The sequence below is a fragment of the Corapipo altera genome, unplaced genomic scaffold (assembly GCF_003945725.1).
Source record: "Corapipo altera isolate COAL_440 unplaced genomic scaffold, ASM394572v1 2c, whole genome shotgun sequence".
Lineage (NCBI taxonomy): Eukaryota > Metazoa > Chordata > Aves > Passeriformes > Pipridae > Corapipo > Corapipo altera.
The window spans coordinates 3,574,522-3,582,750 of NW_020884923.1; positions in this window are offsets into that span (position 1 = coordinate 3,574,522).

Sequence of the window (8,229 nt, forward strand, 5' to 3'; positions counted from 1 at the left end):
AGCCAGAATAAGCAAAAGAAGAACCCAGATGTGTGTCTGAGTTCCTCCACGTCAGAGAAGCTAATGTTCAGTCTCATAATCTTTACGTAAACCTGCACCTCAGACGTACGTCTGTTGTGTCCTCCTTCAAATCTGCTATCCACATGGATAGAAGAACAACACGAGATGAACAAGTGAAAAATTCTGTTGAAAGTTTGACCACCTGTATGTAAATATTTTACCAAAAACAGGACTATCTGTGTTCTGATAGTTCCCATCTCTCAGTTATTCAAATACAGATAAGTAAACCCTATGTTACAAAACCAGAGTGCTTGTCAGAAGAAATTCTGTATCCAGTCAACACTCAGGACACAGCTCTGATATAACCTTTGGAATGTGAAGGAATGAATGTCATTGTTTGACATTCTTTAGCTGTGTCGTCAGCAGTTTAGATATAGGGATTAAATGATGAAAGAAAGAAAGTGAAACTGCTGGTTAAGTTTAACTTGTGCCATTTTGGCAAGACTTGAGATTTCATTTTTCATTTCAAGCTCAATATTACTGCATAATACTGCACAAAGTAACTCCACAAGCCCTGAAACAACAGAAGCCTAGCTTGGTAGGCTGTCATGCCCTGAGGCCCACAGCAGTGCCTGATGTCTAATAAATGTGAGGTAAAGATGAAGAACATGCTAGTAGTGTTTATTCACCTATTTTCAGAACAATCTGTTGAATTTAGTGGAAAGTGGGGACTTGCTTTTTAGATAACAAATTAAAAACAGTAAGCAGAAATATAAGTACTAGCATTAAAAATACATTCACATAAAGCCACTTTCTTTCACAATTGAGTCTACAAAGCATATAAAAGCTGTAAGACTTGCTAGTGATGTAAGTAAAAAACAAACAAAAAGTAGAGTAAGAAGTAGTATTGAGGGCTCATGAATTCAAGCAGATTTTTCCAAACAAACTTATTTAAGCACCTTTAACTTCCCATAAGTCATTCTGAATGGCCATATCAAAATAACTTTTTTCTCTATCTTTTTATCTGTCTGTCCCTCTATATCACTCTATCTCTATACATACACCTAGATAACTCAGAAGAGTATCCAAAATACTGAGTAAAATTCTGTTTCTATATTAATTTTAGTACTGAAATAAATGAGGTTTTATGTGATTTACCTGACTGTCAGAAAAACTCCTGGCTTCCACCCAACAACTAGAACAGACTTATTTGTCTAGTTTGCTTTGTTTACACAATTAGGTGGATTTCTCAACAATGTTTTCCCCAAAATCTGACCTGATCTAGTTCATCATAGTGTTTATCACTTTGAATTCGGTTCAAGCAGAAACCCACTGTCATTAGTCCTAGAACTGTTCCCAGAGCCAATAATAAGTGTAAGGTTGCAATTGCTGTAGTTGTCCTAGATCACCTTTTAAAATCCTTTTCTTCTTAACTGAGCAGTTTGATAATGGAAGGAATATGTCACTGAAAGGTACTACAGCTTGATCCTGAGAGTGGGCTTTGCTTTCAAACTGCATACAATCAGCTTGAGTCTGCCTGAATCTTTTAAGAATATAGGATTGAAAGGGATTTTTCTATATTAAATTAATATTATGAAAGCTGTTATCAAGAATTGAAACTAAACTCAAAGTTTCTGGCTAGACACAAGATGAAGTTAGAAAATAAGAAACAATAAAACCAAGGCAAATCAGCCATGTTCTCATTAAAGTCAATTGACATTTTGTCATTGGCCTTGACAGGGGAGGGATCTGTCCCAAACTCTTCACTTCTCCCACTAGAAAAAGGAAATTGAAGTTCGTGTTGCCTTTTTCCCACTCCTAATCTCATTTCCTCATTTTCCTCTCTCTCCCTCAAACCTAATTCTCCAGGGACTCTCTGAACAAAGTAGCAAGTATGAGTGGAGGGCTGCAGAAAGAGTGTGATAAGGCACATGCAACATACTTTTAAGTTTTACTGGCTATTTGACGCATCAATGTGCTGTGCTGACAACTTGAAATCTTTGCTTTACTTTAGTCTAAACTACATCGGATATAGATCCAGATATTTTACAGACAAACAATATCATCCTCCGACTGGCTGTTTGAGTAATTTTCACCTCAGTGGTAAAAATGGGAAGATATTTTACTACCACTGAAAACACTGGGGGGCAGTGTGATCTAGAGAAGCATATGTTAGTGCAACCACTCTGCCATCTGCCTGGGGTGTCACTTTCGGAAGGGGCTTCCAACTTTATCTGGCAGCTCTGCTGTACCTCCTTGAAAGGCTGAGAGTATGTGCATGTGCTCTGCCTTTTCTGGGGGGATGAGGCACTGTAAAATAAACTATGATGTAATGATAACAAAGTCTGACAGTCTAAAAGGTTTGACTTACCATGAACATGCTTTGAATAGGTGGATACTTGTTTCTTTGCAGGAACATATGAAGAGAAGTCTCTGTGGTGCCTAGATCTGTGGCTGTGTCTGGCAAAAAAAGTAAATCTTGTCTATTATTTCCAAAGTATACTTCTTCCTGACAGCAGTATATGAAGACTGCTGTAAATTGTTATCGACTGTTGCATGTTTTATTTTTTTAGTTTAGTTTGTTTGTTTGTTTTCACTTTATTATTTCTTATCGTTTACAAAAGCAAGCAAGCAAACTAATAAACTTTATACCATCAACTAACCTGGAAAACAAACAAAGCATCTGCAAACACAAGGGAAAAAATACACAAACACAGCATTTCCCAGGACGTGCTTAAGTACATTGTTGATTTTTATTGTTAACATCAGAGAGTACTGTTATTCTTGTTGGCCTATTAATTCAGAAAATTCTGTCCTGTACTACATCAACTGAATTTTTAAATTATACAGAGAGCGGTGGAAACCTGGTGGCTTTTGTAACAACCAAAATGTCTAATGCTATAGTTTGATTTCTGTAATTGTAAGCAGTCATTCATAAGCACGATCTTTACAAATGGCTTTTATCTGAAAAATTACTCTAAGGGGATTGCAGTCTACAGGCCCAGCAAAAAATTCCCACATTGATTTTCTAGTTTAAGAGCAGGGGAGATATTACTGCTTTAATAATGTCATGAACTTTGAGCCCTAGAAATGGTATTGAAGGGTAACTTCCACTCAGGCATATTAGGAGGAATCTGCACCTTGAGGCCTTCTACATGGCACAATGTAATATGCAATGTATGAGTTAGCTTGAATATGAAAGGCAGTATAGTTATAGTCTCAAGGAAGTCTTTCATTTGGTGTATTGTTTCTGGTCTTCAGCCAAAAGTTATTTCTTCAGTCAGTCACTTTTCCTCCTACAGTGTATCCAAAATAACTCCTAAAGCAAGAGTTGTGATGTCCTCTGTCCCATGCTCAACAGCTCTGCTGTTGGTATTAACTCCTTCATAGCATCAATAGCTGCATTTATGTTTTCTGACAGCCAGAAAAACCTGGAAAGGTGAAGAAAGTGCTATGAGAAAAGTTTTACTCGGAAAAGAACAGTCACATCGTGAGTCCATAAGGCTCTCCTGGAATATGTAAGGCTTTCCTAGTTAAACCATCAATGGAATGAAATTGGGCATACCTTCTTTTTTTAATTTTTCTTTGGTCATTTTTGAGAGCTTCTATGCTAAATGAAAACAAAACAAAGCCAAGAAGCCTAAGAAAAATACCTATGACACTGTAGCTACCTTTGTGGTAAACCTTTAAGAAAAAGGTTCAAGCCTGACTCATGCAAGTTAGACATTTTGGGGGGGACTTGATTTTGTGGGCAGGTCATGCTCTTATTTTGGATCTGATTTACATACATATGTTGTCATATGCATGCCATACATGCCAGAAACCAAGATTCATATGCAAATGTACCTCAGATTAAACAAGGATACTGTCATTCTCTACCTTGTATGGAGGAAAGCCCTGAGAGCTGAAGCAGTGACAAAGATTGGCACTGCCAGAAATATAGCTCATGATCTGTAAGGTGTTGAGGAAGGTTAGAGGGAGATTGTTGTTAGAAAAGATAGAGAGATGTTCAGCAGTAGTAAATTAGGGGCTTTTTTGGCATCATCAAGATTATTGGCTGATCTCGTATTTCTGAATAATACCCAGGAATCCACCAAATGAGAAAAGAGCTACAACAAACACTAATTAAATGTGTGTTCTCTCTCTCTTTCAGACTGATTAGCACACATAGAGGTTAAGCCCTAGAGAGTAAAATGTTCAGCTTAGAGAGTATAAGGAAAAATACAATGAAAATACACAAATCAATCTCGTTGGAAAGTGCATTTGCTTCTACTCACTGGTTGAGGATTTAGCCTACTTCCCTTTTCAACCCACAAAAAATCTGCAAGTAAAATTCATGGTCACAGAATTTCTTAAGTTTCACTGAGAAATATAAGAAAACCTGCAAGATTTGCATGCCAATTCACCAGGTTCACTTGAAAGTCCAGACATCCTTAAGAAGGTCATTCAGATAGTCTGAGACACTAGTACTTGTTGCCTTTAAGTTGTATAGAAAATAAGCTTCTTTCTGAGAGTAGACCAGGGCCTGGGATTTGGACAATATGACTAGTATTCAGAGGGCATCATTAAAGTGATATCTTCAGGTACCTCAGTTCTCTAGCTCTCGATTTTGTTTTCGTAAGCTACTTCAGACGTGTGAAATGTGACAATTAAAAATGCTTATTGCTACTCTATGTTATTTTCCAAGATTCAAGCCAGGGAACAAATTCTAATAGTATTTGTAGGATTTTTAAGCTTGAATTTCCATAGCCTCTGCATGGACATTTTTATAGTCTGTATCGATAGACTTCAAATCATCTAATTATCTTTCATATCACATATGAACAAGTAAATTATCACTTCCACACCGACAATCTTTGTCATCTTTACCTCTTTACATCTATCATTTTCCTTCTCTAAGTGCAAACATTAGCCTAATTTCCCACTTGTACCAAGGTGTACACCCTTGTATATTTTTATTAGCATTAAACTATGCTACACAGTAAAAAGTGGCATTTCCTTGGGATATTCTAAAGCACATTTTTAAAAGTTTTTAGAAATGCTAAATACCAATAATGTCCATTAATTGCTCTGAGGACACACATATAACTATTAAAGCTAACCAAGACCCTGTTGAAGAACCTTTTGTTAAGATAACCAACAGTAGGAAAGGCATAGAACTCCATGAAGTGCTGCCTTTGGTAGCAAAGTACAGCTGAGTGGATTGCCTAATCAAACAGATTTTAAAATCCCAAGACAAAGTACACATGCAGTCAGAATAGCCCCATACACACTTCTTTAAAAGGTTGATCTTACTGGGCATTTATTTATGTTGGGACTTAAAACTTCATGAAAGGACTCTGATCTTCCTCCGCTTCTTCATTGGGATTTTAAGGTATATGTACTATATCTTCGGGTCAGCACAAACTAGATTCCTGTTGAACTGTACCAAAATGTGAGTATCACCTTCTGCTTTACTACCTTTTCCTGATAATGACAGTCAAGAAAACACTTCAAAAGTAGATAAGTAATGTAGGAAGAGATACCCATGAGTCTGTGCTTTCGAGATTCAGAGAGTTCACTTTTCACAGGTTATTTCAGCTCCAACTCCGGGGTCTGGACATTTATGCAAGGAGTTTCCTGTCCCAGACTGAGCAGACCGACAGTTCATACCATCACACCATACTATGAGAGATACACATAAGGAAAATTAGAAGTCAGGGCCCCCTTAGCATCTTCATTCCTGGTCTGCCTTTGCACATTGTCAGTCTTGTTCTACTTGGGCTTCTGACCCTCCAGTTGCTTGATTTCCAGGTCCATGGACTCTGTTGCTATAACAGTTGATCTAAGCCACTTGCCTTTACTTGACCTAACAGGACCAAGTTGTATGTCAGGCTAACAACAAGACCTTGTTGCAAAACTTATGATTCCAGAGGTGATAAAATGTCTAACAGTTGACTGAATCTATCTAGCTGTCCAAATCCATCCTCATTATTCCCTTTCAACAAAGGGGACGGGAACTGGTTGTTGGATCAGGAGGCATGTTTCAATACCTTAAAACGCTTCAGTGTCTGTGAACAATCTAGAGATCACAGACAGCAGTATTCTAAAGTGAGAAGGTGGTGAAAACTGTACCTGACTGTCATGGTTGAGAGAATGATCCTTTGTGGCTATATTTAAAGCTAATGCCTCCATCTAGACATTTCAAATGAAAGTTTTAGGCATAAGAATGACAGTGAAATCAGACATGGTAGTCCCAGATCTATCATAATGGTTCTGTTCAGAGTGTGTCTTTGAGATGTGTTACTGGTCTCTGTGTAGCTAGTGAGAGCTGACTAAGTGTTTCCCTTTGGTATCCAGTTGAATTGGAAATACAGAGCTGGATGTTCTCCAAAACCATCCTCATTTCTCCATTACAACAACTGAGTGGATGTGAAAGAGACAAATAGCATTCACTGAAAATGCATATTACAAATGACATTAGTATTGTACACTGTTTTCTAAGATATAAAATTGATCACAAATAACATTTGAAGGTAAAACATTTATTGACATGGAACAGGTAATTGCAGACCATATCAATACATACGCATAACATCATTACTTAAAAGAATATGCTCTATGCAGTCAGATTATGTAAATCTCACTGGAATACTAAAATATACTAGAAAGTTTTATTATGTATGCTGAGTTAAGTCCAGTAAACTGGACAGAGAAATCTGCAACTCTTGCTTTGGCTCTTCAGAGCTTCATCTATTGGCAAAAATATTCTTCCTTGTTAATCAAACAAATTACAGCTACTGGTAAGGACAACTTCATTACAGGAGACTTTAGTAAACACACACATACTGCTAGATACAATGTCATATGCACAAATGATGAAGAAGAGAATGGAGAGGATGCTCTGATAGATACAATTTAGTATACACTTTCGTTAGATGGATACTATCGTTAGGAGTGCAAGTCATTCAGTGAAATCCTTGGAAAGGAATTTGGTTATTATGTACTTTTAACACCATGGCACGGTGTTTTTTAAACCTCCAGGGAATTCTAAAAGGGAATATTTGTCATCGTTTATTGGTAAACAAGGGTTCATGTTGCCCAATAAATTTCATAGTTTTTCGGCATTAGAATGTTTTTCCTAATCTGATTTGATCTTTATCTTACTTTTTATTTCCCTTTTGCTTTCCTGTCTGACTTCCTTCTTACATTCTCTCCTCTCAGAGGAATTGAATGAATTAGAAGATTCAGCCTCTCAACAAGCATCCAGAGAGAAGCTGTAAAATGACATTACTATTTTAGCAGCCAGGGCAGCCGTATTTCTACATATGTATTATTTAAACATATTTGCTGGGATTCCAAGTTAAATGGTGTAGTAGAAGCACGTGGTCTGAACAAAGATCCCAAGCATCACACACTGACCCAGTTATGTTTGTGCATCGGAGATTGGGCACCAGCACAGCTGCTCTCCACTTCTTTCCAGCAAATCTGAACATGGAGCACTGTACTTGAGAGCAGAGTGATTCCACTATGGATGTGTCTTTGTTGACCAATTGCATCATGTGACTAGAGATCACAGTACCACGTGCCACCACTAATGAATTTGACCCTGAATGTGGAGGATTGCAAAACCTATTTCACAATGGACATATCCCCATACTAGTGGATGAATTGGCTGGGAAATCTCTCTGAAGAACTCATCAAAGCTATTGAGGGAACCAAAGCCATGACATGAGGTTAACTTCAGATTGTACTTTTGTGAATGACGTTGCGATGAAACTCTAGGTTTCACAGGGGTGAAATGTAGGGAACTAACTCACACACTACTGTGGTATTTTTTTTCCTCATGAAACTAAAGCACCCCAAATTCCAAAATATGAACTTCTTTTTTCTATATTCCATAAGTTTGTGTATGGGAAAGTGGAGATCCTTACCTTAGACTCTTTCTCCCACATGAAAAAGTTAGATAAGCGTTACAATGTACCTGTCCTATATGAAACATTTTAATTGAAATGTAAGTACCAGTACAGGTCAAGTCAAAATGTTCTGTAAATGTGACCAAACATCCAAGTGAGGATCTGGACATCAGACAATAGACAGTGGAGAGAAAGCACTTGATAAAACAATCTCTCTGATGGAGTATACCTTTTTGAAAACTGACTTCTTCCTTTTGAAGTATTGATACCGATTTTCTTTGGAAAAAAAAAAAAGAAGACTTGCTTTTTCTTTTCATTTAAAAAGTATTTGAAT